The following is a 23,832-nucleotide window of genomic DNA, read 5'->3' as shown; positions in this document are numbered from 1 at the left end:
AGAAACTGCTGTCTGATTAATAATTCTTTCTCATGCCGCGCAATTTTCGAGACCAAGTCAGCGAGAGAGCACAAACATATCAACACTTAGCATATTAATGCCGGGGTTGGGATTGAGCAAAAGGGGGAGCCGCGGAAAAGAAATCATACATTAATAATCGCTGCATTGCAGAGAGAAACCACAAACAGAGATTAAAAGGTAGGGTTTAAATTATTGTTTAGATGTCTTGAATCTTTAAAAAGCCCTTCTTAGAGGTTTATTTCATATCGTGAAGTGACGACAGCTCTGGACAACAAATGTTTGTAACCAGGACAAAGTGCCAAATAGATAGATATTTACTGCTACTTATTTAAAATGTGGTATCTTGTCCTCATTGACAAGATTTATAAAAAGCTGTAAAATGTTTTCACTGCTCAGAAGACTAGCTGAGAACACAGACACATGTCCTTGGTCGTTTTTAATCACACATTTGAGAGGACATTTGAGTTCCACATGGTGTTTTGGAAAACTCTGATTTGATTTGATTTGCGCTAAACATCTCAAAATATAAATGATTCCAATCTTTTTTCATTTTATTTTAGCAAAATGGAAATAAAAAGATTAATTTTGCCAGCAGAATTATTTTCATGGCTCTGTGAGGAACACTTTCAGACAACATAATTGAACACCATTTTACAGACTTTATTTGGTCAAATGGGGCTTTTGAAGTCGGAAGATTTGCAAAATATGAAAATGTGAAAACAGTATTGGACAACAAATTCAATGATGAGTGATTATAAATCAGGAAAACAAATATATGAGATTGTATATAAACAAGAGTTGGACCAAAAGTATTGTAAAAATGGATTCACAACTCGTTTTGAAATGATTTACATTGTGCTTCATGCCGGGAAGAAACAAAGTATGACCAATTAAAGAACGTCATACAGTAGGAAGAACAACACTAATCTAAGAAACACAAGTCCACAAGAGGAAAAGTAAAAACAGTAAAATGCACATCAACAGCGAGCCCAGCAGTAAATTAAGCACATTGATGCAAAGACACGTCCTTGCATTTTGAAAAGATTTCAATATAAGAGGAAATCTCTCACCTATCCTGGGGCTTTATGAATCTAGAAGGAAATAGGAAGAGACTGGGAAATCAGGGCCGGCTTAAGGCGTATAGGCCGAATCTGAATTACACCTATAGGACACCGAAAGGGCCAGAGCCGGCCGGCCCTGTGGGAAATAACCAGAACTGGAGTTCAGTCAGAGGCTGAGCTGAACAAACTCCCACAGACACGGTGACTGCTTCTGTTTCTCGCTAGCTTACAGCCAATATCTGTTCAGTGGGTGCATTGGACTGCAGTCACATCTGCCATAAAATATGCATATCGATATTTGCCTGGTCAAAAATCAGACAAAACACTATAGATCACATCAGATAAACATTCCAGATGTGTCCCAGTTTACTTCCTGTTGTAGTGTATATGAATGACACAAACTGACAGGAAGTAGACATGGACCTGCAAGCTGTCAAGGTGTTTGCACACCAAGTCTATATTGTTCATATGCATTTTTTTTAATCCGTCATCCGATAAAAACATACGCACAGAAACCTTGCACGCTAAGTTTGATGCGTTTTATTATTCTATTCTTGGGAAAATGTGCAAAACGAGACAAACCTGAATTAATTAGGTGTGTGCAGTGGATACACTAGACAATAAATGGGGCTAATAAATGAATGACATTAGCAAGAAGCTATCGTTTAGCTGTCTAGAGCACAATCTCTTCTGTTTAATCTTTCCTACATCGATCCATTGTTTTGCAACCATCCCCGATTCCAAGCTGTTCTGCAATCACCTGCCACAATCTAGCTTTAATTTCTGCATCTCTATATTCTTTTATTTCTTGTGTTTTGTGCTGGGAGACAAAGTGGATGATGTTTATCATGCCATTTTGAATGATGACATTTGCACAGACGGTGGCTCTGAGAGGTCAAACATCCCTTTTTGCCTTTTGACGAATGCAAAAAAAAAGCAGATATCAAACCCGTTCTGAAAACTTTAATGACTGACTAAAGTTTCGGAGCCGGTTTGTAAACGTGATTGACACAATTTGAGGCTATTTCGGATGAAAAATACAGACTTGGTGTGCAAAGACCTTTAAACTGCAATGGAGCTGAGCCTGTAGTGGTTGCTACTAGCAACAGAAACCACCTGCTGGTGGCAGAATAGTTTCAGTTGCTAAACTTATTAACCAAACCGTATTCATAGCAGTGGCAGATGTGGAAACTTGAATTTGGCCCACAACGCTCACTGAAAAAAACAACAACTTAGTTTGTCATTTGTGAGGAATTTAAATTCAATTGACAATTCCAAAATGTGAAATTAAACTTTCCCCCTTCAGGACAGTTAAACTCTTCCCTCTCATCTCTTCTTATCGGAGTCCTTTGTGTTTCTGCTGAGGCAGGGACTTTGAGTTTTTGCCTCAGAGACACTTCCTTCTGTTCAAACCATCAGACTGTGTAAACAGCCGTCTGTGGGCGATTAATCATGCCTGGTGCAGAGACACAGAGAGAGAAAGAGGCAATGAGAGAAAGGTGCAAAGATGGAGAGAAGAGTGCGCTGGGTTAAATACAAAGACAAGTGTGAACGCGTTTGGGAGCAGATGACGAAGAAGAGTGAGGAGAAGGTTACACTCGAACACGTCTTTATCCTCTCAGCTGCACCTGCTTGTCTTTTCAACAAGTGAAATATAGTTTTCAAAGTCAAAGAGGAAGTGTTTGAAATTGAGGCTCTCTTTGATTCATCAAAGGAAAATAACACAAGCAAGTTGGGATTTAAGATACTAAATTTAACAGGAACCAACCGAACAACCTGCATCTAAATAGATGTGATCAGCTGGTGCAACATCATCCAGCAGCAGGGGAAGGACCCAAACGCAGACAGTCCAGGCACAGTTCAGTGATTTATACTGCTAACAATGTGAAGATATAAAAGATTACAAGCAGGTCCAGGTTCAGATACAGATGTCAACCCTTCACAATAATGTTCCCATACAACTAAACTGGTGTCCCATGCGCGCTCACGCTTGGCTACGCTGTTCAGACTCAGACTTCAACACAACTACTACTACAGGGCAGGAGGGAGTGGCTGGATCTGCGATGACAAGAGATTTAGTAAGAGCAGACGACCAGATGAATACTGCTGGCTGGAGTTGTGACAAATGTGGTCTTGGTTTTTAATATGTTATCATTTTCTTTATTCTGCACCAATCCGTTCAAGCAAATAAAGCATATAGGACCTTGAACTTAAAAGAAGTAAGCAATAAACAGAGGAAACATTTAAGAAAAAATAGCTATCTTGTAGAAAGTACAAACCAACAGAGCGTTGAAGTACATGAATCCTGGTTAAAGTCTTCAAACCCAGACGAAGAAGCCTCAATTCTAACTTTGAATTCTAGTCTAATCAAATTTCTCACCATGTCATTCTGTGTTTACTGCTTTGTCTTCACACCTATGATACTCATTTGCATGAAAACATGTATTAAACATCAGGGTGTGTGCGATATAAATAAAACCTGTTCATGAATAAGACATTTTTCATGTGCATGTCTTATTTTTTTTTTTTTTGCTTTTTATTTTGGTACCCAGGTGTAAAAAGCGGAGGGGGAACGAGCTTCTATCCAGCCTGCGAACGGGGGGGGGAAGCAGTAATCAGATAGCTGCGGTAACTGTTTGACATTCAAGTGTAATCATAGCAAAAAGTGAATTTTTCCTCTGAAAAGCTTCATTTCACAGTGAGCTATTCGCCGTTTGAAAATGGGATGCCTGTTCCAACAAAATGATTGTTGGCATGAAAATGGAACTCTCTGTGGCAGAGGTATTGAAGTGATTTGCAAAGTGGGACGCTTTAGTCACAAAGTAGTAACATTTTCAAAGATGCAATCCACTGCTGTGCTGTCGAGTCTTGAGGAGCTCATTTCCACCTAAACTGAAGTGCAGCATTCGGTGGTGAAATCCCTCACTTATTCAGAACGCTGGCTAGATGTGCCTCCGCTGGATATCTCAATCTTGGGTTTTCAACCATAGACCGTATATAAGAAGTGGACGGAGTCACCGTGACGTCACCCGTTGGTTTGTGGACTGCTGTTTTGAAGCCTCGAGTTCGGCAATTTGGCCCAGCTTGGAACCAGAAGAAGATATTGCAACCAGAAGTGACACGACAGGGTGGAGCTAAGATCAACCAAACGCTGAATAAGACATTTTTAGGCGACCAAAAAAGGTCCTAATTAGCTTTCATGAACTGACAACACTGTGAAAGGGTTAAAGTTGTAAGACGAAAACACGGACAACTCCCAGACCAGACAACGCCGTGGTAGCGACTTGTCAATCACAAGGTAGCCACGCCCTAAAGCATCCCCTGCTTTATGGTCTATTTGACTCTAAACGGGACCATAATTTACTAAGTCAACATCATGCTGTATTGAAGAAGACTTGAAACTAGTGATTGAGACCATAAACTCATGTTTACAATGTTTACTGAGGTAATAAATCAAGTGAGAAGTGGGCTCATTTTCTCAGAGACTTCTATACAATCAGACTTCTCTTAGCAACCAGAGGAGTCGCCCCCTGCTGGCTGTTAGAGAGAATGCAAGTTAAGGCACTTCTGCATTGGCTTCTTTGAGGGTACAAACATGTTCTTGCACAGTGTGTTTGTATCCAGCCTGCATGTCTCATTCTCAGGGTGTCAAATACCGACGTTCTGTCACGGCCCCTCTGCGTCTGATACCGACGCACAAAGCACCTTTTAGCGTCTGTATGAGACGCACCAGGCTTTCAAGTAACTACAGAGCAACTGCTCTGGAAGTCAGGTGACGTGGTATAAAGTGCAACACAATCTGCGTATATAGGGAGGTCGGGGTGGATGAATGGGTCGAAGAAACATATGACTTGCACCCAGGAGTGAATCTGGTGTGAAACCAAAAGTCACCGTTGAGTTATTTTAAATTACTCATGTCAAGTTACGTAGCCTGCGTAACTATCCTACATAATAAATACTTATTTTAAGTATTTAAAATAAGTATTCAACCCTAACCCTATCCCCAACCCTAACCTTTTACTAAACCTCACCAAGTAGTTTTGTTGCCTAAACCTAAGTGACGCCGAGGGGTACCCAGTACACTAAAAAGTGACGGTCCTCACGAAGCGTCTGTATGTGATGAGTTGGTAATGAGATTGGGCTGTTAATGTCTTAATCACAGATGCACTGCTGGTTATGCGACTGTGTGGAGATGAGGGAGCTGGTATTGTCAGTCCATTCCCCCTGTTATTTATGAGTGGCCTTGGCTCAGGTCAGGCTGTCAGCTGGTTTAGCTGCAGTCCAGAACAGGGACAAGCATTCATTTATTCTGTGTTTTCCATCGGGGGTTTTTTGGTCTTACAGCTGCTAGTCAGGCCTGAAAACAGCAGGCTGGATGAGACGGACTGTCCATTATCCCTCATTATTATCATACACCAACAAACAGTGGTGATTGTCACCGGGGTCCTCTCCCTTTCTCTGCTGTAATACTCATTTAATCACTCTTCCACTCAGACGATGGGACTCAAACACAATGGCTGCTGATGCTTGACTAGAAGGGATTTGGCTACACAGTGGAGCATGGTGGGTAGTCCAGAGAGAAAGTGTGTGTATGTGTGTTTATGTGTGAATCAGAGCTATTAGAAAAGAGCAAATTAAATGAGTCAGACAAGTGTTGTCTGTATCAAACCTGAAATTAGATCATAATCTAAAGTAATAGTATCCAGCAGTGTTTATCCTCACTGATATACTACTGATGTGTTCTCTGTGAGCTTCGCAAAATAAAGTTATTTCAGTGATGAAATGAATTAGTGTGGTTGTGTGGGCGTCCTGCCTACGGTGTGTATTCACATAGGGAGTTTTTGTCTTTTCATGTAGGAAAAAGTGCATATTTTTTTCACTTGTTGAATTTAAGCCAAAACTCATTACCGCAGGAAGTCTGTTGAGAGTTGAGAAAGATTCGCTGGTTTACGTGAGTAATGTGTAAGTTGGCTTCCAGGCTTTGACATCAGACAAAGCATTTTAATCATTCAACTACAGATCTTGTTATGATATTCAAGCTTCATTGGAATCAGAAAATGTGGAAAATGGAAAAAGACAATATATAACTTTTTTGACTTGGTAATGGATGAAAAGTCAGAGGATCACCAAAATTATCACAATTATTAATTATTTTTTTTTACAGATATTCACACATTGTCATCAGAATCAACTTTGTTTGAAACACATTTTTACATCCTCACATAGAAGAAAAAAAAATCTAAGGCCAAAAGCAACATAACGTCTTTTGAAACTGAACTCAAGGTAAACATTTTTTAGATTTTCACTTTCTTTTCATTCAAAATACAGAGCAAAAGAAAATCACAGATTTTCTGATTTGTCATCGATTTTTCCAAAATATTACTGCTTTGTAATTTATAATTAATTGGTGCCATTAAGTGATTACAAGGTTTAACCCGTCAACCATGACCAACATTGCTGTCTTTGAGAGGTTGTAAAAACTAGAAAACCTAAGGAATCCATTGATACCTGCACACTGGGGTCCCTAAACAGTCTTGGAAATGCATACATTGGATATCACTGGAAAGCTGAGACTCTTGTGGATTCAATGAGCTCAACTGTATTAACATGTGTTAGTCCCCATAGGAGCCATTTCATGTAGAGAGAACATGTTTTGGAAACTTGACATCACTGTATAAAATGACCTCTCACAGCCTCTTGGAACTTTACAACAAACATAGAGACAATAAGCAAAAAATGTCCACATTGTTTGATACCAAATCACAGCATGGCTTTTCCTATGGTGTTCCTCAAGGTCTTGGTGTCTTAATGTTGTATTTTGGAGGGATTATTGATCATTTTTATAATTCTCGAGTGGTAAATAAATGGTTAAATATAGCACCAAATCTGTGTAACAAATGGTATCAACCCCAAAACTTGCTGTAACAACTTATTAGACATAATACAGCATGGGTATGACCATCATATACTTCCATCATAATGTTCTAAGCTTTCATACACTTTCAGAATTTTATTTTAATAATTCATTAATGTTAATTTAGGACTAAAACAACTTGATAGTCCTGAGCTGCATCTCAAATTAATCTTCAGGTTCCCAGCTTTCAGATGATGTACACTATCTCTATGTGACATCTACTGTTGACCTGCTATCTCCCCCTAAAGACTCCCTGTAAAGGAGAAAACAGGCCTATGTGGGTCTCTTCGGTGAGGGTTTGGTGAGTAAAAGCCCTTTAGATTGAAACAGAATTTACAAGGTGGTAGGTTGGACTTTGGAGCACTATTAACCGACCAAGCAGCCCTCCCTGGGTTCACATAATGTCCTCGACTCGACCATCCTGCCTGCTGACTTTATGTGTATTGGTACCATGAGCCTTGTTGATTCTTTTTGGTCGGAGTGTGAACTGTCAAATTGTGTTACATGCTTTACGTGTGTGTTTGTGTCTATCAATGTGTCTCACTGTTTGTTCAACCTCCAGCATGATGGTATTTTCACTGTGTGTGTTTTGGGTGTGTGTTGGTGTGTAACCTGGCCGGGTTCTGTGCTGTGATAAAAGGCCAGCTGCCACCTCAGCTCTCTGCCATATGGAGCCAGACCAAGGCTGCTGCTGGATGGAGAGATTAGAGAATAAATGACTGATAACCGCGAGCCAGAGAGGCTCCGAGAGCACAGAGAGACACATCACAACCCGCTGTAACTGCAGAGAGAGAGAAGGAATGAAAAGAGGGGAAAAGAGGGAAGAGAGGAGTGAGGCGGCACAGATCAGTCTCAGAGTGCTCTGAAGAAATGTGTTTGTTGTTGTTGTTCTTCTTGGTAGGGTATTGGAAACACACTTCAGTCCTGCACTGATATAAAACCATGTAACTGTAATTGTTTAAGAAAACAAGGGCTTAATTGTGCTGCTGTATTTCCTCTATGAGCTCTAAGTGTTGTTGTGGAGAAGATTGTTCTGCGCTGCCTGATTTGAAGTTAGAAGAAAAGTAAGTGTTTTTAAAAAACACTTACTTTCTTTGAAAAAAAAAAAAAAAATCAATAGCAAGACTATTTGATAAAAAATAGATTGAACAAATTAAAAAAACAAGTGAATACTCAACTCCCTCTGATTAAAAAATGTTTTTTGAGACTTGTTGAGTTTAGTTTAAAGAGTACCTATTATGCCTTTTGTTGCCTTTTCTCTTTCCTTAAGAGTGTTATGTAGTACAAAGCTCTGCAAAGTTACAAGTCTCCAACACAGAAACACTGCTCCTGAACGGCCTGAAACGCCTCGCTTGAATTCCTGCTTTTTCTTCTGTAACGCGGCGATGTCACCAAGTAACATGTTTGCATAACGGCTAGTTTGGCACGTCCTCAAATTAAGTTAGAGCGGAGCTGGTGCGAAGTCCAAAGAGTTTGTTTTGGTTGACCAATCACAACAGAGGGCCAGCTGACCAATCATGTAAATAAGCTCTAGTAGAAACCCAAAGTACAAGTATGCACCTGAAAATAAGCATAATCTGCTCTTTAAAGGAGTTGAATAGGAACAAAAAAGATGACAGTATTTGGAAGCAGCAGCTGTATGGCTTGCTGTTACCACCAGAGGTACCACATGTAGCCTCAGAGTGATTTTTTTTTTGTCAAAGACCTGTGCATACTGGCGTTCTCCGGTAAGTGGTGTTATATGCAGGGTACTCATGTAGTCAAAAATCAGAGCTGGCGAGTACCAACCAAATTCAAGAACTGGTTTAGAAGGATACTTAACTGAAAATATATCTTTTGAATATGAAATACTCACTACCTTTAAGGTTCAGAGATGTTTCTGGGAGGTGTGTACTAAATCTTTTAAAGCCTTAATGAAACCATAACTTTTGAAATCAGTACCTTTAGCTTTTAATAAGTCTGGTGATATTCTGTACTTTTCTTATTGTTAAACACATCCCATAAAACACCATCTAGTGGTCTTTATTAAGCTCATTTTGGAGAAGATGCAAGTATGTAAATCACAGTTACCTTCATCTACATCTTACACTTTTATGATATTACCTGATTCACATCCATATTTACAATTTTATCAGTTTGCGATGATGCACATGCAGATCTTCGGTTCTCAAAACTTTGTTTTTTTATGTTATTTTTCCTGACATGCAAAACTATCCCACATTTTTAGGTGTATTCAGTAGCAGCAGCTATTGTCGGCATCACAGTTTAATGCCTCCATGCTTTCATTGTTCGCCTAACCTGCTGAAGCGCTGCGTACAATGATATCCACTGTTGAAATTCCCCTGTCATGAATTTATTCTTCCCCATAGGACACCTTTTCTTGGTATCACAAAGAATCTTAACAGGTTTCCCACTTCACAGTGTCCCTGAAAATGGACAAAACGATTACCACAGAATATGCAGCTGAACAGAATGTGATTCATTTCATTGACAGAGGGCAGTTTAAGTAAGGGAAATTCACTTGGAGCAGAACAGACAGCTACTATTTATTGCAGCACTAAAAGGCGCATGAATGACACTGTAATTTGCAGGTATTTTTCGAGTGCAATAAGAATGCCGTTCTTGCTTTTGGCATGTCATTTGCATCTGTGTAAAATAAAAAAAAGTGAGAAAGACTGCTTATGGTTGGTGGGATGGGAGGTGGGATGGATCCAACAAACACAGGACCTTCAACCAGGAGACCGGTGTTCAAGACTGGTGTTCGTGTCCCAAAGTGTTGTTGAGTTATTTGAGGTTAATTTACGGACGTTTATTACGCGTTTTTCCATACTTCTGTTACGTTGTTTCCATACGTATGATCTGCCCTCATGAAAGAGTCCCCTTCATTAACTAGACAGATAGGTAACTCCTTCAAGACACTGTAGTCGGACAGTATGAGAGTGGAGTAAAACAAATGAGGAAAGAGAATAAAGGAAACAATGAGTAAGATAGGCCTCATTCATATACTTTTCCATCATGCCTATTATATGCCTCATGAAGTCTATCTGACATATCTGGCTGCTGATATAGCTAGCTGAGAGGTTACATGGTGAACAATGAAAAGTGCATAACACATAAAAACATGGCCTGACCTATAACCATCCACACAAAATATAAACATTGATTAAAATAAGTACTTACAGACAATGCTTCTACAAAAGATTCCAAAAGAAGGTGGATTTAGATGCTCTGACTAAACAGTCGCACAATGTGCTTCCTACTCAGGAGTGCAAAAAAAAACCCCAAAGATGACCGCCTACAGGGTTCAAAGGACAACCTACAGAGCCTGTACCAAAAAGAATCAGCACCACCAAGTGGCTGCAAAAAATAACTGAAAGTTTATTTTTTCTCAGACCAGAACAACATATTTTACTTAGTTTTCGTACTTATTTTAAGCCGAACTATTACATATTTCCGAAACCTAACTATTTTGTTGCCTCAACCTAATTGCGTTCATTACCCTACTTTTGTTGCGTGGCATACAAGTGACACGCGAAAAGAGAACACAGAAAGGTTAAAATGTGTTCTAATGACATGTTTAATGTTTGTTTACAATACGGTACACAACATTGTGAGTAGTTACTGAGGGACGAGTGAGGAACGAATCAGGAATGACCTGATAATTAACGAATTGTTAATAAGGAGTTGGTGGGGAACCAAACCGGAGCAAAAAGAGTGAATGTTGCACTTATGGTGGACAAAAACAGGACCCCAAATTAATGTTAATATTGCTCCGTGGTCCAGATTTGTACTGTAAGTAAGAAAATGTTTCCTAACACCAAAACTACGCTCTCAGCCAGTGATTTGTGGTGGCTGTGCGTCCCGTTTGGATGTTTTGCACTTTAGTAGCCAATCATTGATTAAAAGCAGCTTCAAGCTCATCATTCAACATTTAGCAGATCGAGTCTGTAAAACTGTTCACTGCAACCCCCGACGCTCTTAAGACATCGCTTTAAAGGATTCCACCGTAAAATGGATCGCAGCCGTAATGGAATGAACCTTCAAGTCACTGGATCAGAGAATTGACTGCACACTATTTTCTGACTGACGTTAACTGATGTTTTAAAATGTGCATTTAGGTGATGGACACATAAAAGCAAAGTGCGGCTGACCTTCAGTTTCCCTGACAGCTATACAACTCATTGCTGTTTACTTCCTGTCCATAACTCTCCGAGGAGCTGGAGCTGCCTCGCTGTGCTGTTGTGCTCCATTATTGGGTTTTAAAAGCAGTCTCATCTTCTCCCCAGATTACATTTGTTGCCCTGTCCTCACTTTGTAGTGCTTTCTGCTTACGAGCAAAGAGCTGCGACCTCGACACCAAACACACATCTAAAGAGTGCCTCGTTCTTACGTCCATATATCCAATCACGTTGTGCGTCTGAGTCACTCTCGCAGGTGTTGCATGTTTCATCAGGAGTGTGTTCACAGCTGAGTGTTGGCGCATCAGAGGAGCAAAGTTTGGGCCTCTTACTTCTTCCTAGAGGACAACAGCTCTGCCCTCACCTTGAATGTCTTCACACGGCGGGATTTATCATCATCTCGATAACCCCCGCATGACCCATCTATGTGCATAAACCGCCATAATGCAGCATGTAGAACTAATTCATTAAAATTTCAATTTTCCCTCACCTTGAATATCACCATAAAGCTCCGGAGCCAAACGTAAAACTAATTTACCCTGAGCTTGCTAACCTTCTCCCCTTTTCAAAGATAAACATGTATCTTGGTAAGTAGAGCAGGTAGACAGCATAATAAGTGAGACTAATCCATTAAAGTTTCAAGGCGTATCATTTTAAAACCACTGTACACACTGATAAACCTTGAGCTGTTTTATTTGCAAATTAAATCTCCGCTCCTGTAAGGTCTCTTCAACACTTCTCAAATGTACAGCATGAGTTATAATCTCTGTACTAGATATATAATTTGTTGCCTGGAATTTGAGCCTTTATATGCTTGAATTTGCTGATAATAGATGACCTTACTGTTTGTATGACTGTGTGGTGTTATAGCATCAGATTCAGTTTGTTTCTTTTTCACACTGAATGCAAATTCAACTTCCCTCAGCGATCTGATGCTTCATTTAAAAGTGAAGTTAAGGTTACATTTCTGGTTAAATAAAACTATTCCCACAGATCAAATTAATATTCTGTGTCTGATTTGAGTCGCCTGAAGGTCCAGCATGAACTATACTGGCGATTTTACATACTTTAGCCAATTAACTAACTGTGATGGTTCAACTTTCTGGTTCTGCTAGTTGATTTTCACAGCTTGTTATAAAAGGTTTTTTTTATGTAAGTTTTAAAATTTTCTTTGGAGGTTTTTAAGGGGACATATCATGCTTATTTTCTGGTTAATATTTGTATTTTGGGTTTCTTCTAGAACATATTTACATGCTTTAATGTTTAACAAAAAACTAGGACTGTCAAAGTTGATGCAATAATAACGCATTAAGGGGTCCCTTGACCGCTGACCTCAGTATACGTGAATGAAAATGGGTTCTATGGGTACCCACGAGTCTCCCCTTTACAGACATGCCCACTTTATGATAATCACATGCAGTTTGGGGCAAGTCATAGTCAAGTCAGCACACTGACACACTGACAGCTGTTGTTGACTGTTGGGCTGCCGTTTGCCATGTTATGATCTGAGCATATTTGTTATGCTAAATGCAGTACCTGTGAGGGTACATTTGCATAAAGCAAACATATTTGCCAACTCCCATGTTGATAAGAGTATTAAATACTTGACAAATCTCCCTTTAAGGCAGAGTTTGAACAGATAAAAATGTGTGATTAATTTGTGTTTAATCTCAATTAACTATAGACAAGCGATTAATCTAAATAAATATTTCAATCGATTGACAAGCCACAAGCACATACATGATATGTCCCCTTTAAAGTCTTAGTTTTTATTTCAGATGATGACAACTTATGGTGTGTTTACCAGAGCCCAAAAAAAGTAGTTTGCTAACCTCCTCCCCCTCAAACACGAGTGTGTGGCCTCCCACTCCAGTGAGATTTGGTATTAAGCGAGACAAATCCATTAAAGTTTCAGGCAGCCTGACTTTAAAAGCATTGCTCCACTGGGCACTAAGTGACAAAATCTAGCCTCTTTGACCACTTCTCTGCTTTTTTTTTTTTTTTTTTTCTGCTGCCAAACGGCTCAGGCGGCGGGTGCAGATGGTGGTGCTGGGAAAGCAGTCGGGCCGTGGATTACACTGAAGATTAGATTGGGCAGAGGCGAGGCTTCCTGCGCTCCAGAAGCACAGGGGCAGATTGAAGTCGCCCTGAGCAGTCGACATTTTAACCTCAGAAGATGCTCTGTCTGCTGCAGTGAAATTATGACCAGCCCTCCACTGTAGAGCCTTATCTAATACAGACACGACTGTGTGGGCTGTCTGTGTGTATACTGTGCATGCACATAAACTGTATGGAGGCATGTAAAGCTTCATCTGTTAGTACCGGTCTCTATAGGATATTAACTGGAGGGACGGTTAATTCCCACGTTTTGTGTTAGACAGATTGTGTTTTAGTGTTTTTTCCTCTAATTATTCCTCTCATATCTGCACATGTAGCTACCACAGTATTTTAAATGTGTTGTTAAAGTTAGACAGTGAAAATACTTGGTTAAAGTTTGGGAAATTACAGACTGCAGAACGCCGTGATTGACCAATCAGAATCGAGTATTCAACACAGCTGTGCAATAAAGTAGAATAATGCTAGCATTTTGAAACGTGGCACACATTTTTAGCACAGATTCAAATAGACTGCACGCTCAGTTCTGTAGCAACAAAGTCTGGATTTAGGGACTACCAAGGCTAAGCGACAAAGTGGCAGCCTGGAGAAGGACACTTGTCGGTCACTGCCAAAGACATCTAGAACTCCCAGCAAGCATGCTGGTGATGTGGGAACCAACGCACGGGCATTGATCACGGGGACGTCCCACACCAACATACTACATGGACGTACTGAGGAGAGATGCTGGAGAGTGCTGGCGAACTAGCCAGATGTGTGGTGGACTGAGATAGCTGGAAGCTCCGCTTGAAAGCCCGCTAGATGTAACTAGCCCACCCAGGAAATATTGTTAAAACACAAATCCCCAATAAACATGTCAACCTCATAACACAATGCTTAAAAACCTCACTGAATAAAAAGACATTAGTCAGATAAGGCCTTTCGTTATCTGTAACTGAATGAAAGCTGTTTCGGTTCGTGAGGAAACAACAGACAAGAGACATTTAATAAGTTTAGCATCCTCTTACTTTATTTCAGTGCTGCTCATTATTACTATGACATGCACTTTTCTTCTGAGCGGCTTCGCGCAGACGGCAGGATCCCTGGGAGGCTCGGGGCCTGGTTCAGCTGATGGGTGAAACTCTCATTGTCAGCTCATTTGCTAAACTATTCTGCCTCCAATCTGCCCATTTACTCAGTCTTTGTTTATGTTCTCTTCCTCCCCCTCTCTCTCTTTATCTCTCTTTCTTTCCCCGCGTGAAACAAATGCTAATGAGTATTACAGAAGCCATTTTCAAATAGTAAAGGGTCCATGAGTGGGAAGTGAGGCTTCCATTAGTGGCATTCACAGTGACTCTTGCATAAGAATGAGGAAACAGACTAGAAAATGACTGTTTTATTTCACAGAATAATTGCTTCTCAGTTATCAGAGGAATTGGATGTTTGGTTTTCAGAGGAGCTGTAGTTTCAACTGTAAATAAACTCATAAAATCATATATAACTCCACATGAAACAGTCCACATGTCAAGGCTTACATTTTGGACCCTATATATCTTACACTCGATGCAAAGTGACGTACAGCGCAGCGCAATGGTCATCGCTAGTTTCAGACTGACGCAGTTGACATTTTCACGTCCACATCTGTGCGCCCATGGGCGCGTTGGTCTTAAAATGAGGTGTGGTAAGGCACTTTGTTGGTGCTTTGCTATCTTGAGGCAGCAGAAATCGATTGCACCATTGACCAACAAAAACCTGGTCCAAAGTCAGTGACGCAAGTCTATAAATGGCACCTTATTCAGATAGTAAGATTCACGGGTGGGATGACAACACGTGTACACTTTGATTGGTACACACAGGGATGCGCAGCAGTGATTTCCTGCTCAGTTAAACACGTTATCAGTGCATTGGCTCACATGCAGCCAAATGGAGTTGTTGATGGGACAGAGGATTGGGGTCCAGGCTGAGGGTCCAACGGCCAAGGACCTCATACCTGTCCCTTCCCTCCCTTCACAATATGCCACGGCAACATGAATTCAGCACCCACTGTCGATGGACAGTGGGGAATAGTAAACGGAGTGCCCCCCTAATCAGTAGTCCAAAAGTCAAAATATATTGTGAAAAAGATAAATCTAATCATTGCCAAAATTCACAACATGTATTTATCTAACAAAATACACTGCTTCAATCCAAATTTGTTGCTGTTTAGCCTTTCAAAAACAACATTTGCAGAAAATCACTGGTTTCTGCAATTTGCCAAACCCGCCATTTAAATAGCAATGTGGCATCTGGGTTTTAAAGGAAATGGCTGATGACACTCTGATTAGTTGAATTCATTTTATGCCCAAAACACTCCTATGATTAATTAAGAGACTAAATACAACCCCTTTGTCTCTTGCGCCTTACTTTGCGCCCAGATTATGTACTTTTAACTTGCAAAAGTGTAGTTGGGCACGCCCTAAATGCACTTGTACCATGCATTTTAGACCACGTGCTAGAAATTGTTTGAATGGGGCCCTTAATCCTTAAGATTAACGTTATACTTCCTTTGTTCCTTTTTCCATCATCTGTGACGTGAAAACATCAGATTTTCAGACAGCCAAAGAAATAAAAAGTGTGCGTTGAGTCATAGTTTTGGTAATAAAATCCTTTGCAGTTGGCAGTTTGGTAACTTTGAGACAAGACCTATTTGTAAAAGTTATAGCCTGTCATGTTATGCCATGTCCCAATGACACAGCAACATCTTCAAACACAGTGTTTGTGTTCCTGTATGTGGTTGTGTTATATGCTGTAGGCGGCTTTGGAGCTATTTCTCTTAACGAACAACAGTTTCTGACAGCTAAGACTTTGTATTTCCCTCCAGTTCCTCCCTTTTTCCCTTTTGTCTCTGTATGTTCATGAAATGGAGTCATAAAACTTGAGGAGGAGTGCAAATTTGAAATTTAATTGGAATTTTTCTTTGCCTCTCTTCGCTCCACCTGGAGAGTTAAACTACACGGTTGAAATTGGAGGGAAGATTGTGTTCATGGTTAAAAGAAACCAACGGGATGAAGAGGTCAGTTGTCAGGACAACATCAACATGAGTCTTTACCCAAACGCCCAATACTTTTGTTTTTCTGGTCTTGTCCAATGTGAGAACTGTAATGCAACCCTCGGCAGCAGCATCTGGCACAAGATGAGCGTTTATTCTGTGCAGGTTAGGGCCTTGACTTGAGGGTTCTTGGCCTGAAACATGCTCTCCGTCATCTGTCAGAGAAACATTTTGCCGGGCCGAACGGCGTCTGGATCCTCACCTCCGGGCCCGAGCCGAGCGGTGTGTCTGAGGCGCAGCGGAGCATGATGTGGACCGTCTCTGAAGACTGTGGAGACTTTGTTGTTGCAGTAGATTGATGAGGTTTATTTAGAGAGAAGCACCGTGGAGGCTGCTGGGAAACACAGAGAGAGAAACACAGAGACAGACAAAGAGGGAGAAGAAGTAAAGGGTGGTAATGGATTTTCTAATCTGAAGGGAATTAGTTGACTCCTGAAGAAGAAGGAACGCGAGAGGAAAGACATGCAGATAAGCATCGCTCTGCCTTTATTCTGAGAAATCTGCACTGGCAGCGTCCTTTTCACTGTTGCTAAGCAACTAATATAATGACATTAGCTATTGTCAATCACGAGCTAAAAGCAAACAGTCAGCAACTGTTTCAGACGAAACACTCAAAGCCACATTCGTATTGCTATTCTGTTTTGGTGAAACAAGCTGGGCAAATGTTTACTAGTTTCTCTTCCTAACACAAAAGAAGCTACCGTCTGCCCATTTTCTGCTCAGACATACGCACTGTGTTGATCGAAAAACTGTGAGGAATGATGGATAAATAAATATGATGCATCTGTTTGGCGCAAAAAAAATCCTCAAAATTATTAAATTAATAAAGAAAGGCATACTTAGACTGGATATGTAGTTTAAAAACACTCATCCAAGAGGCTTTGTTTAGGCCTCTCGACTGGGAGGAGTCCCTGACATTGTAATACATGTTGGTTGGTTCACACATTGAAGATCGTCAAGGTCAGATGCGAGACAAATCGACTTAGTATTTCTAGATAGAGCCGACTGAGGATCTTCACTTTGCTAAAAATGTGTGATCCAGCCTGACTCCTCTTCCTCCAGTCCACCTCCACCCCCCACATTTCTGGAGACTTTCTTCCTTCTGCTCAAACAAAAAACTGCATCATAGATAATTGGGGACCTGCAGATGGTGAACATCAGTTTCTCTCTTTTTTGCTGAGGAGGAACCGGCTCAATCTGGATCTGGGATGTTTTGTTTGTCAATCAAAATGCACACCAAGCAGCTGTCAGCTATCGGACTCCCGTTTGGATGAAGCTGATAACATTTCCACATCTGTGCTCGTTCGAATAAACGGAGAGGAGGAAAGTTTTTGCAAGCTATTTCAATGCCGGAGGACATTCACCATGAAGATAAACGGAAGTGTTTAGTTGACGGCACACTGCTTACTGTAGGATATCTGGGTGTTGGAGTCGAATTGTTAACTTTCTCTGCCATTTGATACACCAACTTGAGGACCTCACAGTCTCATTTTCCCATTATGATTAAACCATTATAACATTGATATTTACTATTTCCCATAATAACAGAGAATAAATCCGGAGCAATTGGGTCCTGTTTTATTTTTTTGACCACTGCTAACAGCTGATAACATACTCGCCAAGTTAATTACTGAGATCTGAGAACACAAGGACATCACTACGACTAAGATGGGGAAGCAAACATCAGACATCAGACATCAGACAAACAGACAAACAAGAAAGGTCAAGGCAGGCATATTAAAACCAAAACTGTGTACAAAAATGTCCACAATAATCCCTGATTCTTCTTCCAGATAAGTTTGCCTCATGAAATGATGGCCAAATCTAAGAAAGTGAAGCATAAGTTGTTTAATAAAGAAACTGGTTAATCCTGCAAACGTGAGCAAAATACCTGAAAGTGAGATTTATCTAGCGGTGAGGTGAGGTGAGCAGATTGTGAATGGCCCTCTCTACAGTAGAGCCAGTTGTTGTCAGAGTAGTGTAGATCATTTGGAGAAAAGCCAGTGCGTAGAGTGTGTGTGTACATGGGAAGTGAGTGGTGAAGCAAGAGAGAGAGAGCAGCGGCGACGGGAGCGAGTAACGTTATCAACTCCGGCCCAAGAAAGAAAAGTTATGTTTGGTTTGTCCGTTCTAGGCTACCGTAGAAACATGGTGGCCAGCTCCATGAAGAGGACCCGCTCCCATACACGGCTCATTCTTAGGTAACAAAAACACAATGATTCTTATTATCAGGTGATTATACACTAAATAATACATACTTATTATTCTATTTCTGCTATTTCTTGGTCCTTTAAAGTATCTTTTACACCAACTTGCTCTTTTATTTCCCTCAGTGCTTCTTCCTGTGATCTCTTTGTGTTCGTCTCGGCATTGTTTGCTCGTTCTGTAGTAAAAAACATGATTTTATCCATCTTCAACTAACCTGATGTTTTTTTTTACCAATTATTATGTTTTATCACTTCATCCTCTGCAGGTCACAGAGAGTCTTATGTTGACATAAACAACATTTGCTGAAAGGTAAAGGTAATGAATATATTTCCTAATATGCTTGCTGCTCATAGAAGGGCTTGTTTGGTTCAGTAGGCTGGATTTGCAGGGGAATGAATCGCTCTCTTTCTGTTCATATTGCATCCTTTAGCCCATTATTCTCATCGGACCACATGGATGGGGAGATAGAAAAAGGAAACAGAGGGAGCGAGAGGGGAGTCATTGGAGCACATGCATTATGTATCATATCCTACAGTGAAGAAGACAGCGCTGCGAGTGGGAACGAGAGCGGCCAGCAGTGCACCGAGGTGAATGCAGGGAATGCTAATGAGGGAGCTGCATTCGCTGGAAGGTGCGTCTGATTAAAAGCACAAGTCATGGTGAACACAGCACAGCGGCGTTATCAGCCAAAAACACACAGAAAGTAAAAGACGCCATATCGAAAAAGAGATGAGTTTTTGGGGGTATTTTTTGGCTCCGATGAAGATAAAAGATCTGATTATCGATAAAAGAGCCGAGTCATTGATGTCGAGGAAGAGAGATAACACATTAGCTGTTAACTTCTACAGTGTGATACGTCCAATTTGTTCATCAGTCAATTGTGCTTAGAGAGTTTGCCTTATAAGCACATGCGGTTTGGCTCTACTGTATAATTGGTCTTTTGTGTCACAGCTTCACGCCGACACATTAGCATCCACAAGGTTAAGTGATTCTAGGTGGGTAGTATTCATCCGCTGCTCAGGGATTTTAAGCCACACACACTCTACTGCATTTATTTCCCGCACAAAGTAAGTCTGTCAGAAAATTGGGACCTCTCCTCAAGAATAATTAAGTTAACTTGAATTAAGTCGAGAGTTCAGACAAGGATGGGCCTCTTTTCTCTGTGTGTGATTTACCAGACGAGCCTTTACCAGGGTAACCGACGCACAGTAGATGACGTGATGGATTTATGGGATTTTTCAGATTATAGTTCCACCACTGAAGTCTTTGTTCACCCAAATTACAAAAAAATATATACACCTGCACACTGACTCCACCTTTACACTTTGGTATATTCCAATGAGCCTGTATGTGACATACATAGGAAGGGGAGCCAAATCTGAATGGCTCGTTGAATCACAAAAAAACTGACTGGGTTGTCTTATTTCACAGTTTGTAGGGTTAGTAGGATCTCCAGATACCCACATGTATGTGCACAAGCATTGAAAAGTGAGTTTTTCATGATATGTCCGCTTTAATATCACATGAGATGTTTATTCTTATTATACTCTAACCTTGGCGTGCACCAGCCTGAACTCAAAGCGGGTCGCCGTCGCACGTTTCCATGAGAATGGAAGAGAAAACTCAGCCCTGCAGTAGCACTGCCGCGGTTACTTGTCATGAGGTAGCGTTGTTGAGTTGAGGTCCTCTCTCTGCTCTGTGTCTGTGAAGTAGTTACGATGCGGCGGTGCTCGTGCATGTGTGTAGACGGAGCTCCTGAGGAGATGTTACTTTCACATTATGCTACTTTTCCAACATCGTCGACCCTATCTTTAACTGAAGATCCACTTATAGCTTTTTCAAGAGCTTTCAACAGCATTTAGCTTTACATATGAAGTGTGTATTTGTACAGTACCGTAGACTCAACAGTCTGCAAACCATTCCACTTTCGTGGATCAGTTTATACTCCGACAGACGTTCCAGTAAATAAAAGTGAATGCTGGTGCAAAACAGCTAAAAAGCTACGACAGCTGCATCCTTTTTGAACTTTCTGGCTCCCTCAAAGGTCAGCGCCACCAAGACAGGTGGCTATCGGCACGAAATTGTGGATCATAGTTCAAACATGTGTGTGGATTTATTTCACCCCCCAAGGAGCAAACCCACCAATCACAGCATGAATTGGTTTTGACCAGGCTTTAATAGGTAGTGTAGATCTATACTCCATATCAACAAAGCTGAGAATGAATGATGGATAAAAAAAGACTTTGACAAAATTCCCACAGCCCCGAGTGATGATTAATTGCAGCACTGCAGCCCCCTGCATGTAACAGCAGTCACTGTATGAGCCGGACCACGCTGCTTTATCTACTCCACTCCCTGTTGAGCTGTCAGCGTTAATCCCCGGAGACCGAAGAGAGTCTGAGGGAGCAGATTTGAGAGTGTGATTACTGAGCAGCCAAACTGGCCGACTACAGTGCAGTTTAGGTGTCAAAAAAAAAGCCGATGATGACTGGGATATTGAATATGAGCAGAATGGTGATGATTATCACTCTCATATGGTTTGGTTCATTTGAAATAATGTCTTTAGCCTGTGTGTAGAAAGACTTCCCATAATAATCATATTCAAAATGACCATTTTCAGAAGTTTCCTATTTGCATATATGATAACCTAAATGTCCATAACACACATCTGGTGACTCTCTTTGTATCGTCATGATATATTTTGTATTTCTTTAAACAATAATAAATAAATAAAAAACGGTGGCCCCATTTTTCGTTACATTTCTAGGAGTTTGTGGCCGTGCTCATCATGCGCACGGCCTCATGGGACTACAGCTGAATCCAGTTTGCATACATTTTAGTGCAACTGACTGCCATAATACAGAGTTTCTGACAGCGTTATTTCACATTTCAGTGGATGAAGATTAATTACAACTCTAATGAATGATTATTTTAATGTAAATGTCAGTTATTTTGGCTAAGGTTACATTAACATTTTGCTCATATTCTTGGTTTCTTTACTGTCAAAATGTATAAATAAATAATGAATATAATAAATTCAGACTGAGTGCATTTACATTTGTGCAAAATACCAGTGAATAAACATGTATGGTTTGGAGTTTGGTGGATAAAAGGAAAGGAAAAGAAAAGCTGGATATTGATGAAGACACTTCAGTGATGAAGGGTTGGTGAAGCTCAAGGAGAGGTGACGGCCTAACGAGGGTTTTTCAGTCTATTCACCCATTGAGATGTGAACATATGACCTTCCAACATTAGTAGGGTGCTCTTTTATTCACAGTACACCAAAGCTTCATAATGAATTAATAATGCTCTGCAGTCGCTTATGGATTTTTCAAATGATAGATCTATAAAGGGAACATATCATGCTCATTTCCAGGTTCATACGTGCATTTTGGGTGTCTACTAGAACATATTTACACGCTTTAATGTTCAAACAAACACATTATTTTTCTCACTCCCAGGGGTTCAAATACCGACGCAGAGGCAATAGCCCTCGGCATCTTGATACCGACGCACAAGTCGCCCTTTAGCATCTCTATGAGACGCAACCAACTCCTATGTAAACATTATAAGACATTCAGAGAAAGTCTGATAAGGGCAGTAAGGAGGGGTGGTGGATGGGTCAAACAAACACAGGGCATTCACCCAGGGGACTGGCGTTCGTGTCCCACGTCACGAACGTCATGTCACGTCCATAGTGTAAGTTACGTAACAAGCATACTCATTTTAAGCCAGATCATGATGTTTTTTCTGACCCTAACCAAGTAGTTTTGTTGACTAAACCTAACCCCCACCGTTCCACAGCGTTAACCACATGTAGTTATGCTGCTATAGGCCTATAGACTGCCGGGGGACTTCCTATGACACACTGAGCTCCTTTCTCCTTCTGTATATATTCATGTCCCATTCAATCATTGTTACTAACTTGATTTCTTTATAGAGTACGGTCTAAGACCTGCTCTATATAAAAAGCGTCTCGAGGTAACTTCTGTTATGATTTGACGCTATATAACAATAAATTGAATTGAGATTGAATTGAATGAAACTCTCTACATCAAGGTGCTTCTGCCCCAAGTGGCGAAATATGACTAGTAGAAATCACGTTGAAATTGGCAGCTTTTGCAAAACACTCACAGGAGCAACTGGTAGGTCAGTCAGTATTTCGCAGTTCCACCTTGTCCGTCTGTCTCCTTTTTTGGATTTTCTATTTCTTGGTTTCTTTCATGTTTCAATATTCAGGCATGGGATATCTGCCATTTTCTTAAATGGAGAGTCTCAAAATTGAAGAACTCTCAAAGAAGAACGTACTGATCTGATATCTAACTATGCAGTATGTTCTGTCTCTGCTTCAGTAAGAGCTTGTTACACTGGGAAACGTTTTTTCTTCCTTTTATTGAAGTTTCTATTATTAAACCTTTGTGTAGGAGACTGTTTTCTGCTGTCAGTATGCATCTTGTTTTGTCCCCTTCTCTCTCCTTCGTTTGTTTCTGTTTCTCAGCAACAGAAGCAGAAAGTGGAGGGTTACTTGTCTGCTAATCTCTGTTGAACAGCTAAAAACAGAGTTTTCCAGCAGAGCTGGGTGAAATTTCGCCTCACAGCTAAAGCGGAGGCACTTTGTCGAGGCAGAGCCCTGCGCTCAGTGAAAGCGAGCGTCTCCCTGCCGCTACATGAAAACATTATCTGGTAATCTCTGCCCGTTGGCACAGACAGTTATTCATGAGCACTTAATACTCTTTTGGATCACCCTCCGGCCGGCTGTTTCTCTTTTTATTCTTCTCACAGAGCGGAGATGTGGATTGACTGCTGGGGTGATTGTATTCTTTTGTGGCTGCTATTAAACAGTTAAACGTCGAAGAATGAAATGTTCCAAGTGAAGCTTGAGAAAAATCCTGCAAGGATTACTTTCAAGTTGATGTCTCAATCACGTAAATTCAACGGTACATGATGGTCTATCTAAAAACTTTCTTAATTCTTTTTAAAAAAACATACAAATCCTGTATGCAGGATTATATTAATCTATTTAAACTTCACAATAGCCTTAAAGTGGCAGTAGTCAGTATATTTTTGGCATCATTGAGCAACAATTCCATAATAACCTTTCAGCATATTTTAAATCAAGTGGCTCTGTTTTCAGGCTTTAGAAAATCTAGCCCATGACGGGAGACTTTGACCAATCACAGGTCATTTCAGAGAGAGAGCGTTCCTATTGGCTATGCTCCGGTGAGCAGAACTTGGCGTTAACGTAACATAATACTGATTCATATTTGA

General features: G+C 40.6%; 1 long non-coding RNA gene across 1 annotated transcript; it reads right to left on the bottom strand.

Moving 5' to 3' along the window:
- Positions 1 to 1,562: 1,562 nt before the first annotated feature.
- LOC119475955 lies at positions 1,563 to 11,365 on the bottom strand. Its single transcript, XR_005203929.1, has 3 exons — positions 11,354 to 11,365; positions 5,243 to 5,249; positions 1,563 to 1,902 (listed from the first exon to the last, which is right to left on the bottom strand). It is a non-coding gene; the product is annotated as an uncharacterized LOC119475955 (long non-coding RNA).
- Positions 11,366 to 23,832: the final 12,467 nt, after the last annotated feature.

The sequence above is a fragment of the Sebastes umbrosus genome, chromosome 17, assembly GCF_015220745.1.
Source record: "Sebastes umbrosus isolate fSebUmb1 chromosome 17, fSebUmb1.pri, whole genome shotgun sequence".
Taxonomy (NCBI): domain Eukaryota; kingdom Metazoa; phylum Chordata; class Actinopteri; order Perciformes; family Sebastidae; genus Sebastes; species Sebastes umbrosus.
This window is presented reverse-complemented; position numbering and strand designations above follow the sequence as displayed.